The sequence below is a fragment of the Puma concolor genome, chromosome A2 (genome assembly GCF_028749965.1).
Source record: "Puma concolor isolate L17-30 chromosome A2, mPumCon1.1.hap2, whole genome shotgun sequence".
NCBI lineage: Eukaryota > Metazoa > Chordata > Mammalia > Carnivora > Felidae > Puma > Puma concolor.
Genome location: NC_141668.1, coordinates 14,863,118 through 14,877,762, shown reverse-complemented (window position 1 = coordinate 14,877,762; position 14,645 = coordinate 14,863,118). Strand labels below are relative to the sequence as shown.

Sequence of the window (14,645 nt, the reverse complement as noted above, 5' to 3'; positions counted from 1 at the left end):
GGTCTTTCAGGGAGTCCTCAAAAGGGTTCCCCAATTAGTCCCAGTCACGACTGTGTCCTTCTGCCCTGACTTCTCTGGCTGAGATCCATGGCCCCCAAACCACCACTAAGAGCCCCAGGGCCACCACTGCTAATGGCACAGTGCCCATGGTGAGGCTGTAAGTCTCCAGGTCAGAGGGGCCGCCTCCATGCCCTAGAGCCCCCACGCCCCACGCGACCCACCAGTGCTGATTCTGTGCAGAGATGGAGAAAATGCACCTTGCACCCTTGCACTCGCCCCATCTCCTGCAGCAAATCTCCACCCCTTCTCCACCCACCTCCTTCCCCCCAAGGGGGAAGAAAAAACCAACAAAAATACCAGTTTCTGTAAGAGTGAGTTTAGGAATCACTGGCTCTCCAGTCATTTGCTCCCCCAGATTCAGACCTGGCTTATCGTAACAGATGATTAACGTGCTGAAACCAGAACGATGAACCTCTACACTCAGGTGAGATGAACAGTGTATTTGTTGAATTGAAACATCCACCTCAAAAAAAACCCAGAAGGCTGCTAGCCACTTTTATTTTTTTTTTTAATTTTTTTTTAACGTTTATTTATTTTTGGGACAGAGAGAGACAGAGCATGAACGGGGGAGGGGCAGAGAGAGAGGGAGACACAGAATCGGAAACAGGCTCCAGGCTCTGAGCCATCAGCCCAGAGCCTGACGCGGGGCTCGAACTCACGGACCGCGAGATCGTGACCTGGCTGAAGTCGGACGCTTAACCGACTGCGCCACCCAGGCGCCCCTGCTAGCCACTTTTAAAAGACAACCCCTCCTCCTTCCTGGCACCTGGACTGCCCTGCCTGGGATAAATGAAGGGCACAGGACCTGGTGACAGTGATATGGCAGAGACGGCAGAGCATATGGGCAACATAGATGGTCAAAGAGAATCAGGCAGATGAAAAGAAAAAAACAGCCGATAATAACGCCATAATAAGAAAAGGGTTGTAGGAGAAAGGGGTGTGGTCAGAGGCTGACAACATTTGTCTAGTCCTAACAATGGGTACACTGACCACTTCATCAAATGTTGTAATAGAGGGACATGGTAGGGGGCTATCTCCTCAGCTACCATGGTTGGAAGTCAACAGGTAACGTCCCAAACTGAAAAATCAAGAAATAGTAATATACACATATTATTTAGGAAAATAGAGGTAAATGTCAGGAAGAAGGCTATCCAGCTGAGAGTCATTTCCTCAGAGGAGAGAGCCCAGAGGACAAAGGGTGGTTGTTCCTTTTCGTGACGATAAATATTTATTCCATTTCAGTTTCTTTTTAAAGTTTATTTGAGGGGCGCCTGGGTGGCTCAGTCGGTTAAGCGTCCGACTTCGGCTCAGGTCATGATCTCGCAGTTCGTGAGTTCGAGCCCCGCGTCAGGCTCTGTGCTGATGGCTCAGAGCCTGGAGCCTGTTTCAGATTCTGTGTCTCCCTCTCTCTCTGGCCCTTCCCCTCTCGAGCTCTGTTTCTCTCTCTCTCTCTCTCTCTCTCTCAAAAATAAACATTAAAAAAAATTTTTTTTAAAAAGTTTGAGAGAGAGAGAGTGCAAGTGGGAGAGGGGCAGAGAGAGAGAGGGAGAGAGAGAGAGAATCCCAAGCAGGCCAGATGCAGGGCTCAAACTCACACACTACAAGATCATGACCTGAGCCAAAGTCAGATGCTTAACCAACTGAGCCACCCAGGCGCCCCTCTATTTTACTTCTAAACTATGTACATGTATCATTCTGTTAAAGAGAGAGGAGATGACTTTTTATAAAACAGGCCCTCTCTGGGGTTAAGCGTCCGACTTGCGCTTAGGTCAAGATCTCACGGTTCATGGGTTTGGGCCCCGCGTCGGGCTCCGTGCTGACAGCTCGGAGCCTGGAGCCTGCTTTGGATTCTGTGTCTCCCTTCTCTGCCCCTCCCCGGCTCACGCTCTGTGTCTCTCTCTCAAAAATAAATAAACATTAAAAAAACACTTTTTTTTTAAACAGGCCCTCTCAGCTTCTACAAAGCAAGGTTTCAAAAATCGAAGGGCTCTATGCACCCAGGACAGCCAGCCAATGTGCTGCCGTTTGTATTACTTTGCAACAAAGTCCTGCAAACGGGGTGGCTTAGCCAGCAGAAATGCCCTGTCTCACGGTTCTGGAGGCCAGAAGCCTGGACTCAAGGTGTCGGCAAGGGCGGCTTCTTCTGAGGGCTGAGAGGGAGAATCTGTTCCAGGCCCCTCTTCCAGCTTCTGGTGGTCTGCCTGGCTGGGAGACACTTCACCCTGATCCCTGCCTTCATGCCCACACGGCGTTCTCCCTGTGTGTCGTGTCTGTGTCCAAATCTCCCCTTTCCGTAAGGACACCAGTCATATGGGATCGAGGACCCACCCTACTCTGGGATGACCTCATTTAACTTAGCTAATTACACCTGCAATGAACCTACTTCCAAATAAGGCCACATCCCGAGGTGTTGGGAGTTAGGACCTCAACGTATGAAGCGGGTAGGAGGACACGACTGAACCCATACCACCGTGTTACTGAGATGAGGCGTTACTGGGACACTCTGAAGCAGACTGGCCGCCCTGCAGGTCCCACCTCTTACTGTGGACCCCTTCCTAGGACACCTGCCTTCCTGTGCTCCCGATGGACTCACCAAGGCCCCCCTCTCTCTTAGTTTTTCCCTGAACACATACCACCGGAAGGACCCTTGCTCCTCCAACAACGACGCCAGTCATGACGCTGTCCCACCGTGTCATCTGTCCTGCTTCCTCTCACCGATCCCTGCTGGGCCAGGGGACCCTTAGCTATTCTCCCCTTCCCTCTGATTCGGCCAACTCCTTTTCAAAAGTTTCTTCTCAGGTAGAGTCGGCTCAGGTCACGATCTCACGGTTGTGGGATAGAGCCGCGTGTAGGGCTCCTTGCTGGGCAGGGAGCCTGCTTGGGATTCTCTTTCCCTCTCCCTCTGCCTCTCCCTAACTCGTGCTCGCGTGCTCTCTCTCAAAAAAAAAAAAAAAATGTTTTTTAAGAACATTATTTTGGGGGCGCCTGGGTGGCTCAGTCAGTTAAGCGGCCAACTTCGGCTCAGGTCATGATCTCGTGGTCTGTGAGGTCGAGCCCCGCGTCGGGCTCTGTGCTGACAGCTCAGAGCCTGGAGCCTGTTTCAGATTCTGTGTCTCCCTCTCTCTGCCCCTCCCCTGTTCATGTTCTGTCTCTCCCTGTCTCAAAAATAAATAAAACGTTAAAAAAATTTTTTTAAATAAAAAAAAGAACAATTACTTTGTAAAATCAAAAAAACCCCACTTTTTTAAAAAAGTAAATGATTTGGTAAATAATGTCAAAGTCAAGTTACCATTTCCATGTCATTAACACACACACACACACACACACACACACACACACACATTCCATTTTAACTCCAGGGCATCAAAGCACCCAGCTGAGGTCTGAACGGCATGTTTTTGCTAACGTGTTTTTGCTAACGTCTCCAGTTGGGAAGGAAGGACAGATCAGGTCCGGAGCAAATCTCTGTGGGAAAACTTCAGTATAGTTTGTCTTGGAGCAACTTGTTCTGGAGTCCAATTCCCAATACCATTTAGAGACAGCTCTCACCAGGGAAAAACAAAACCCTGAATGCTTCTGAAAGAACGCATCAAGGTCTACTGCCTACGACTGCTGTAGAACTTACTACCACGATAGAACTTTCATGCTTATTCTTCGTAATGGCGACAGTCATCCAAAAAATCAATAACTTTTCACTGTGCAGTTACTGTGTGCCAGACACTGTTGTGCTTTGTGGGTTTCGATTTGTTTGAATCACCCAATTAGCTTTTAGCGGAGGAGGTGCTCAAGAAGGAAAGCTCTAGAGGCACCTGAGTGGCTCAGTTGGTTGAGCGCCCTACTTGGGCTCAGGTCATGATCTCGAAGTTCATGAGTTCGAGCCCTACATGGGGCTCACTACGCTCAGAGCAGACAGTGCTTCAGGTCCTCTGTCCCTTCCTCTCCCTCTGCCCCTCCCCCACTCATGTTCTCTCTCAAAAATAAATAGCACATTAAAAAAAAAAAAAGAAGAGTGGGGCCTGAGTGGCTCAGTTGGTTAAGTGTCCAGCTTCAGCTCACGTCATTATCTCGGGGTTCCTGGGTTCGAGACCCGCGACCGGCTCTGTGCTGACAGCTCAGAGCCTGGAGCCTGCTTCACATTCTGTGTCTCCCTCTCTCTCTGCCCCTTCCCTGCTTGCACTCTTTCTACAATATATAAACATTAAAAAAAAATTTTTTTTAAGAAGAAAGGGTCTCAGACAGCTAGGCTTTCAATTCCCCATCTATAAAGTGGGGGATAATACTCGCGTGGGAGAGAGTAGTTGTGAGGAATAAATGAAATAATGTAGATAAAGCACTTGGGCCCAAGGTTTTCCACTGTAATTTCACAGGCATCAAGAATTGAATGATACATTTGAAAAATATGAACAGCATTAATTTAAAAAAAAACAGCAGGAAATGGAAAATTTTAAGATTCTAGAGTATTTCAGTCTGCCCTTCAATATGTCCGTCCTGCTGGAGGTGAACTTGGGGGTGGCGTTTGATCTATGGGTCCCCAGGAGCCAGTCTCTGCTAAGCCTGGCGTCATTCCACATCAAAGGAGACAAGGAGAAGTCAGAGGAACCGAAATGCTGCCCACACTTCAAAGGGAGTTCCTCTTCCGGAAGTTGTTACAGCCTTTCAAGGAGGGTAAAACAGCGGTGCAGCTGGGGGGGGGGGGGGGACTCTCAGCAAGGTACAGCGACATCCAGCTGGCTTCCACGCTGGGACGCGGAACTTTTCCGGGGTCCAAGCAGCACAGCGGGGAATGAAGATGTCGCTGTGTATACAGACCGTCGGCCCCTCCGCCTTCCTCCTTCCCAGCACACTGAGGGGCAATCGGCAAGCTCCATCTCGGAGTGGACCATCAGCGACGGCCAGTCCCCTGCAGGCGGTGCCCCGCTCTGCGCTCTGTCAAGTCCACAGCTCTGATTCCTGGGCTTCCGCCGAGAGGCTAACACATTGGATGGCTGCGTTTCAAAGTCACAACCAGAAATAAAACGCTCCCTATTCTCGGGGCGGAGACGGCGGGGATGCAGGGAAGGGAGCGAGCGGGGCGGGGGTGGGGAGGGTGGTAGTGAAGAAGGGGCCTAAAATGATCTGCTGTCTCCTGAACAGGTGCTCTGGGCCCAGCATTTGAAGGCCCCCTCTCGCCGGCCCCCCGCCCTCCTGCCTAGGGCCCTCGGCTAAGCTGGCGGTGGACAACAGGCCCTTCTGCACCCGTCCGTAGCTCACTTTCTAGTGACAGAGAGGGACAGAAACGGGCTGAGAGGGCTTGGGGAATTTCCCGGCGCTCCCCTAACAGGTTAGGGAGGTGGTCGAGCTGCGGGCGGACCCTCCGGTGGGCCCTGGGGTACTCCCTCGGCACGCAGTACTCCCCCGCCCACTGCGATCCCCACCCCATCGACCCTTAGGCATCCCCCTTACCCCCTGCGCGTTCACAGCCTCTCAACACCCCACTGACCGCACCCCCCCCCCCGCCCCGGGCCGCTCGCACCGCCCAGCTCCCCCCCCATCCGAGCACACTCCCGACCCCCGCGCGGTCCCACCTCCAACCCCCTGCGCACCCCCCTCGCCGGCGCAGCCCGGGTTGTCTCGGGACCCACCCCCCTCCCGCCCCGAAAACCCGGCGGAGCCCGCGCGGGGCGGGGGCCGGATGCGGAGACGTGCCGCACGTGCGCCGCGCGGGGATTGGCAGCTCGGGCCCCGCCTGCGCCCCCGCGCCCCCGCCGAGCTGCGGAGGCCCGGGCTGGTGAAGAGGCGCCCCGAGCCGCGGCGGCTGCAGCCGGTCCGGAGCGCGGGGGGCTGCCCGGGCGCGCGGGGCCGGGCTGCGGGGTGCGGGGTGCGCGGCCCGGAGCGGCGGGGGAACAATGACAGCGGGATGGGAAGTGGGAGGGGGGTTGGAGCAGCCTCCGGAAAGCGCCGCCAACTGCACGGGTGCTCTCTTGCCCGGCGCGGCTAAAACGGGCTTGCTCAGAGGGGCCGGAGCTGCTGTTTTGCCGAGTGAAAATACTTTCTGTAAGTGATGAAAAAATTTTCCACTTTATTCGGTTGTTGGCTGGGGCCCAGTGCATTGAAGTCCCAGAGTTCTTCGGGGAGGAGCCAGGAGGTTTACTGCATCCTCCGACCTGTGTTTCGCGGGGAGAAGAGTTAAGAAGCCTGAGCATTCTAACGCAGCTGGCGGAGCTTGAGAAAGTGACAAAGGCAGAGCTCGTGTGCGTGGCTCGGGGACTGATGCCCCGCCTCTGAGCCGGGGACCAGAAATGTGTCCATTAAGGGACTGGTAATGGCTGGGTTTAGCCTGGGACGGTTCCCCCAAGGAGGCGATTTGAAAGGAGGCTGTAGGTGCCCGGCCTGGGACTGGAAGAGCAGTCCGGGAAGGGCCCAGGGGGCGTGGAGGGCGCTCCCACCGGCCACCTGGGGACAGGAGGCAGCAAAGGCGCCACCAGCCCTCAGAGATTCCCGGGGCTGTGAACTGCTCAGGGCCTGTGGCTCCTGGTCCCAGCTACAGTCAGCCAATAAAAGATACACGCAGGGGACCCCTTCCCTCCCCCCCCTCCCCCGCCCCCGGAGCCAATGGAAACCTACGCGCCTGCGGAGGAATTGCCACCCGCCTGCGGAGGAAACATTTTCGGACACCTGGCCAAGAGGCTTCCCTTGGGGGTTGCCTTTCCAGGAGCCCAGGACAGGTGTGTATGAAGGACCAAAATACCAGGAGCGTGTTCAATTAGTCATTCTTTTGGATCAGAGCGCCTGCTGCTTGTAAAGCCACACAGGCCATTACAAACTGTGAGGGGGCGAAGAGCAAAGGCAAGAGGGCAGAGGGGAAGAAACGTGCTTCCTGCCCTGAGCATCTCAGAGGGGCCTTTCCCCCTGTTGTATGTCCTGCATCATGTTCCCTGCTGTAAAGGTTAGCGTCTTGTATTTGTGTAATGCTTTACAGTTTCAAACTGTATGATTTATCTGGTAATCACTGTAACCTATAAGACAGGTATTATTACTCATGTTTAACCAGTAGAGGAAGTGATGCTCAGATTAGCTAAACCCTACACCCGAAGTGATACTGCCGTTAGTGATGGCTGTGGGACTAGTACTCAGTGTTGTGGCTGCAAATCCAGGGCTCTTTAAATACATCAAAGGAAGGAAACCAGGCCTGCTTTATGATTCTGGCGCCCAGGACACACCCAACAATTCGAATGAAATCCAGAAGGACTAGGTTAATTTCTTAGTCATTGCTCCTTCAGATCGTCCCCTTGCACCACAGGTGAGCTCCAGTATTATACACCTGTGTGTGAAGAAGGGGTTCCATTGACTCGCTGCCAGGAAAGCCAGTCCTGGAGGTAAGAACAGAACGGGGGGATGAACACGGGTCACCAGCTGTGGCTCCCTTCCTTATCCACACTTAATAGTGCCTGAGAATGAGCAGAAGGACAGCTCCATTCACGAGAGCCCAAAAGGGAAGGAAAACCACTGATGGCAGAAAAATGCTGTGTTGTGTGTAAGACCTTGGAGGAATATAGGGTAGGGAACTGAGAATGGGTGGGAACTTCTTTTCACTAAAATAAAATGAGTCAGGACTCTAAACCGAGATAAGGTCAGTGGCTTACATTTACATGACTTCTATTCTGATCAATGGACCATCTTTGCTTCACTGCTTTACTCTCTAGACGTGCACTGTTCCTACAGTAGCCACTAGCCGCGTGTGGATGCTGAGCCCTGAAATGTGGCTAGTCCAAATCGAAATGTGCTGTCCATGTAAGAGTCACACTGGATTTGAAAGACTTGGGAAAAGTAACAGCTTACTGACACCTTTAACACTGATTATGCCTTAAGAGAATATTGGGGATCCACTGAATTAAAATCAAATACATCATTAAAATTAATTTCATCTGTGTTTTACTTGTTTTCATGTGGCTCCTAGAAGATTTTAAATTGCATACATGGTTTGTGGGGGCTGAGAACGTTCTTGATCTGGGTGACAGAGATTTATGTATATGTGCGTAGGTGTTCATTTCATCCAACTGTGCCCTTAAACCTTGTGTACTGTACTGCTATATGTTAATAAAAATCCGTTTAAAAAATGTAAAAAGAAACTAACAGTGGGTTCCTGTTGCATTTAGAGCAAAAGCGAAGCTCCTCTCCTGGGCCGCCAGACCTGGCCTGCTCCTCTCCCTCGCCGGATTCCATTCTCCCCATGGCTCACTGACCTTCCCACTTCTCCAGTGTGCCTAGCTCATACCCATCTTGGGATATTTGCATTTGCATTTTCCTCTGCTTGGAAGGTTTTTCGTCCAGATCTTCTTTGCTCCCATTCATATCTCAGCTCAAACATCACCTCCTTCTTCCTTGACCATCTATATTGGTTAAGATGTTTTGGTCAAAAGGAACAAGAAACCTAAATCGGCTTAAACATTGAAGGGAGTTTATTGGCTGTAGAACTAAGTCCAGAAGCAAATCAGGCTCCAGCCAGGGTATAGTCAGGATTTTTCTGTGATTCTCTGGGTGCTCCCCTCAACAGGTCACCTTTATCCTCACGCTCAATATGGCTCATGCAGCAATATGGCTGCAAGCAATCCCTGGCCTCACATCTATATCCAACCTCATCCAGAAAGAGAGATTCTTGTCCTCCAACACTCGGGAAAGTCCTGGACTTCACCTAACCAGTCCCTTAGCCCAGGAGAATCCCACACACTAACTGGTGTAACCCTGAACCAGTCAGTGCTCAAAGGACCCTAATTAGTAGGCTTAGGCGGTGAAAGCCCCATGCCACCACCCAAATCTCAAGGCTACGATGTGTTTGAGACATTTGGATGGGTGCTGGGGAAGCAGCTGATGTGTCACTAGACCACCCTACCACCTTGAGTCACTGTCTAAACCAGTACTTGGCAAACTTTTTCTGTCATGAAAAAGAGTAGATAATGAGGGTTTGCATGCCTCCTAGAAGTTTGTACTGTTTTAGAATCCTTAAAAATATATAAATGATTCTTAGCCCATGGGCCTTACTAACTAGGCCAAGGGCCGGAGTTGACCCAAGGGCTGGATTTGCCAACCCTGATCTAGACCATCGTGATGCTTGTGATGTCTAAATTTACCTTGTTTATTTATTTCCCCTGACTATAATGTAAGCTCCATGAGAGCAGCAATCATGTCTGTCTTACTCACCACTGTCCTCTCAACACCTAAAACAGTGCTGCGCAGAGATGCTCAATAAATACTGGACGAACGATGAGAAGAACTTTATGTCAGAGTAGGAGGACCCAGTGCCTTGCTCTGACCTGGCTTTTTCTGCCCTCCCCTCTAGAGGACACAGCTGTCCCATCCTGGGCAGGACAGCCGCTGGTCCATGAGATGGCTTTATGCAAACTGAGAAAAGGAAATCGCTCTGACTGATGCAGCCTGGCACCCAAGGCCATGGTGAGGGGGCAAGGACTGGATTGTGTACAGCGGCCTCGGGGTGGAGTTCTGAGTCAGGGTTCTAAATCCTCTGGCTGTGCTCTGCTTGCTGCTTTGACTCTCTTCTCTTTCACCAACTCCCCATACCCTCTTGTTCCGGTTTTCAGCAAAATGACTGCAATTTGCATGTACTGAAGTGAAATTCTCATTTGGTACCTGGAAGGGCATCCAAGCGTAACAGAATGTGGCATCGGGTCAGTATGCGGTGGGGGAGGGATTTCTGTCCTGTGCGCTTACTAAAGCTCAAGAAAGACAGTGGGAACCTAGAAAAAGGGCCGGCCAAAGTCGTCAAGGAAATAGGGAAGCTACCATAAAAATACAGAGTAATATGTTGAGGGTTCTTCCATCTGGGAAGATAGAAGCCAAGAAGGAATCACATCTGTTTGATCATGAATGTTAGGTGAGGCTGGTCACGAACGCATTCACCAAATCCTGAACTAGACCAGGGTGCCCTGCTTAAAGCTTGAGAGAATTCTATTTAGGAAGAATAAAAGAAAATCTGACTTCACTCCGTGGGTGGTAAGCTCATGGAACTCATTACCCCAAGCAGGCATCAGGCGGGAAATAAAAATGCCCAGTAACCAAGACTGCTGTTGACAGATTTTAACGACTTACAAGAGGAATGAGGATGCCTTGGGATATCAGGATGTGCTCTTAGAAGTGGCTGACAGGAAGCCAGGAAGCGTAACTTCACATTGCTTCCCTGCATATCCCCGGAAGGGACAGAGTTCCAAGCAGGAAAGATCATGAGTCATGGCCATAGGCCACCCATGTCTTGGGAGGTCTGGAAGATTCCCTTGCCCAGGGGAAGGGGGCCTCATGGATCAAAGAGTGACTTTCCCAACTTGGGTTCCCCTAGGCCAGCTACAATCTGTCACTGGGAATCTGGAAGTCATTAAGATAATAAAATGATGTTCGTGGAAACATTACATAAATGCCTACTCAGTGGAAACTCACCTGTTGTCATTGTAATAGCTAATGTATATTATGTGCCATGTGCTGCTTTAAGTACTTATGTAATCCTTATAACAATCCTGTAATATGGGTACTATCATATCATCATCCTATTTGACAGGTGGGAGAACTGATTCACAGAGAAATAACTTTTTCAAGGTCCCACAGCTAATAAGTGATCCAGGATTCAAACTCAGGCTAACTGTGGAGTATATAATTTCCCCCATGAAACCAGGGTTAAGGCCACCCCTACAATTCTACTGAGGAAGACACGGCTCAGCTCCAGTCAAGTGTTTCCATGAAGGAATGCAGGCCCATCGTGCCCATATAGATTTTTTTCAAGGAAAGTCATACGAGTCAACACTTGGTTCTGGATCGAACAAATCCAGCTAAGTCTAGCCTGAAGTCATCTGGCTCCTGACTTCTGCTCTGCCCGCACCACCTCTCCAGCAACATGTCTCACAGACAAGACGCTTGACCCAAGTTCCTAGGCATGTGCTCTGATCGGTGGGACAGACTCACGGGGCTGGGGTGCTTCTGTGACTGGGGGGGTCTGTCCCCACTGGAACAGATTTTGTGTCCCTGCCACTCAAGCAATGTCCAGTAATCTCTCTGCTCCCTTGCAGTTCCAGGACCCACTGGAAACTATGAATGCCATCACTGAAAGTACCATCACAGGCTCTGAGGCAGAGAGGTTGGATGTGTGGGGAGATAGGCTCTCTGGCATAGAACTTGATTGTCCAGAATAAGCGCATAAACCACACAAAATGTTTAGAATCCAGGGCTACACCTTACATCTGGTGGGTTCTGAGAAAACTGGCAAAGCAGAGGCAGGGCAAGAACCCGTGGCATCTAGTGGAGCCTTCACTCAGGGTCACCCCATAGGGTTGGGCAGGTTGCGCACTGCACCTCAAGTTGAACAAAGAGGACTGGGGGCCTTTTCCTAGTTTACACAAAGGCACTATCTATTTGTTAAACTGAGCACTCCTGAGGCTGTGTCTGCCCAGAGGAAGGACCTTTTCTAATTCATACCAAGTCTCCATATGTACCTGGGGGACCCTGAAGAAATTTGGGGTGCTGCTCTATAGCACAGAGCCTGATGCACTGCCACCTCAGGGCAGGGCTCCGAGCTCAATGACAGGACTGAAGCTCAGCTTCAGTCCAGGATTTAGAGCTCTGGCTCCCCAGCTCCCCGTACCAGCCAGTGCTCCAGGGAGGAAGAAGAGGGAGGGCAACGAGGCCAGCCTGCAGCAGGACCAGGGTTCAGCTTCCTCGTTCCATCCCCAGTGAGGAGAGCAAGGCCTACCCAGCCCCTGGGAGCAGGAAGTGAGAGAAAAGGCCACACCTGGGCACACGACCCTTTATTGCACAAGAGCCCCACCCCCCTCATAAAAGTGTCTGAAACAGCTTCCTGGATCCTGACCAAACAGATTACAGCAGCGACCTTGGGGGGAAGCCAGCAGAGGGGTGGAGACTTTGTCTCCCCTACAGAACACGGAACCAATCTCAGCTAATCCTCACAATTTCCCTGTTCACGGGTAAGGAAACTGAACCACGAGCTAAAGAAAGATAAGGAATTGGGTCAAGGTCACATAACTAGTAAGTTGCAGAAGTGGGCTTTGAACTTGAAGTGGATGCTGTGGCCTCTGTCCAGGTTCCCCTTCGGGGCTGATGACAGCTCACAGCCAGTCCCTCAGGAATAGCCCTGCCTGAAGGGAGCCACCCCACGTCCAACACTGGCCCCTCCCTGGGGCGGCCCCCATCCAACTCAGCCGTGCTGGGGTGGGGGTGGGGTACAAAAATCAAATCCCTTGCCTCGATTTGGGACAATTCCGAAGGGCCATCCCGGCTTCAGAGTTTTTGTTGCAACTGTCGCATGTCAACATATCCCTCCGCTTCCCTCACTTCTAAGAGCTGCTGCTGGGCGGCATGCTCCCCAATAAACTCTCTGCTTGCACAGCTCCTTCTTAGCATTGGCTTTGGGGACATCCCACCTAAGACCCCTGCGTTCCCCACCTTTATGAAACACTGCCTCCCACCTCAAGCTTGCCAGGATAGAAGAATCCAGAATTCCAGTAGGGAGGGTGAGGCAAACCAGCAATGAGCAACAGCAGGAAGCCACCATCACCCCTAGACTAGGACAGAAGATGGGACAGCGTTACCCGAGCCCAGGGGTCATCCAGCAGAAGCTGGGACCACAGTAGGTCACAGCAGGTCTGTCTGGGAGAAACAGAAACCCCCTACTGGAGACATCCTTGAGGTTTGGGAGCGTAAGACCCTGGCTCCGCCCTTCTCCCTCCTTCAGTTTTATGACTATAGACTACTTATAAGCACAGAGAGTGAATACCCAGGGTTAACTCTGCACCTATTTAGGTAATATTAAAAACGGAGAATGTTAAGTCAGTTTCAGGTCCCTCCTGAAAGGGAAACATTGCTGTGGAACGAGAGCGTCATCAGCCTCAACCCCGGCCCTGCACAGCCTGAATGTCCAGACTTTCTATCCCTCCTGGATCTTTGATCCCTCCTGGATTGGGGGCGGGTAGCCCAAAACAGCCTGGAGAGCCAGGGGACTTTACAGCCAGAGGGTCCATCCTATGGAGGGGCCCCTAACTTTAGGAGTCCGTCACTCCAGGGCATTAAAGTCACCTCGGGGCTGTGAATGTCAGTCCAGAAGAGTGTGTGCATATGTACGGTGTCCCTCTCTGTGGTTCACAGACGGGCGGTGTGTGCCCATCTTTTCCAATGGAGTGGAGTCGTTGGCATCGGTAATAGATGGAATGTGAATATTGTATTGTGTGGAGGGACAGCTCCTCTGGCCCGTCCCCAGGGAAGGAAGACAAGATCCAGTGGAGAGGTGAGGACCAGGGAGCCCAGCCCAGCTCCCGGCTCCGAGGAGGCCGGCCCCGCCCTGGAGACAAGCTGCCATCTGTTTGTTTTCCAGTGAGCTGGAGACCTGGGCTGAAGGCACATCTGCTTCTGTTTGTTCTTCCTCCTTATCTTAATGGGCCCCCACCCATCACTCCCTGTTACTCCTTGCCACCCACCTCACCACCGCTGGGACACTCTCTTGCTGCCCCAGGCAAAGACTCAGGGCTGGGGGTGGGGGGGCGGGGGAAGGACAAGCTGGAGACTTGGTGTCCTGGGTTAAGCGTCCTCACTAAACACCACCCCCCCACACACAAGTTCAGCTGGACTCTATGGTCAAAGTGGAAAAGGACAAAAGGAGTAAAAGGCCAAAGACTCTCCTCCCGAGAAGGAAAGCAGGAAACCGGTAGGTTGCCAGGGGCAACCTTAGCTCTAAGAGAAATGTAATTACACTTAAATTTCAGGTTACACCTAGGCTAATAACTACAACTGGAAATTCCTGTGGGGAGAAGGAAGTTTTCTCTCGTTAAGAGATAATAGAGAGTTACTCGCCCTTGAACCCAGAACAGTCAGTTTCGTACAGGAAGAACTTCAGTCACAGAGGGCCCCTGCTAGCCAATAAGGCACCTTTGTGCAGATTAGAGAAAGGGGCCCCTTCCTCCAGGCGGCTGCCCTCTCACTTCCCAGCACCCTGGGACAGGAGAAGAGGGACAGTTACATAATCCTAGCAGCTCTCCCTTCCTCCCTCCCTTCGCTCTCCCTTTCAATAACCTGGACAGCCTGAGCTCTGAATAGACCACCCCAGGAGCACAGAAAACCACCGGTAGCTGTGAGGGAAGCTCGAAAGGCTTTGAACACTAAACTGGTCCAAAGTCCCTGCTCTATTTCATTCCATGATAAGGCTTTGAGTTGAGCTGTAAGAAAGCTTTCTAATCATGTTCCAGGCCTGACCTGGGTTATGCTAAGTTGTGATTATTGGCAATTTAGAAATCATGAGAAAGGTACCAGATTTCTCAAGGATTTCCTTTTTTTTTTTTAATTTTAATTTTTAATTTAATTTTTTATTTCAGAGAGAGAGAGAGAGAGAGTGGGGGGTGGAGGGGTAGAGGAAGGGAGAGGGAAAGAGAGAGAGAGAGAGAGAGAGAGAGAGAGAGAGAGAGAGAGAGACCCAAGCAGGCTCCATGCTCAGCAAGGAGCCCTACAAGGGGTTTGATCCCACAACCCTGGGATCATGACCTGAGCCAAAATCAAGAGTCAGACACTCAACCGACTGAGCCACCTGGGTGCCCCATCAAGGA

General features: G+C 51.5%; 1 protein-coding gene and 1 long non-coding RNA gene across 2 annotated transcripts in view; one reads left to right on the top strand and one right to left on the bottom strand.

The window, feature by feature from the left end:
* The window catches only part of SLC37A3 (solute carrier family 37 member 3), a 157,347-nt gene that overhangs the window by 30,619 nt on the left and 112,083 nt on the right, over positions 1 to 14,645 (bottom strand). The window lies entirely within an intron of this gene.
* LOC147583016 (uncharacterized) lies at positions 6,631 to 11,737 on the top strand. The gene is made up of 4 exons (XR_015244581.1): positions 6,631 to 7,866; positions 9,377 to 9,489; positions 9,636 to 9,722; positions 10,079 to 11,737. It is a non-coding gene; the product is annotated as an uncharacterized LOC147583016 (long non-coding RNA).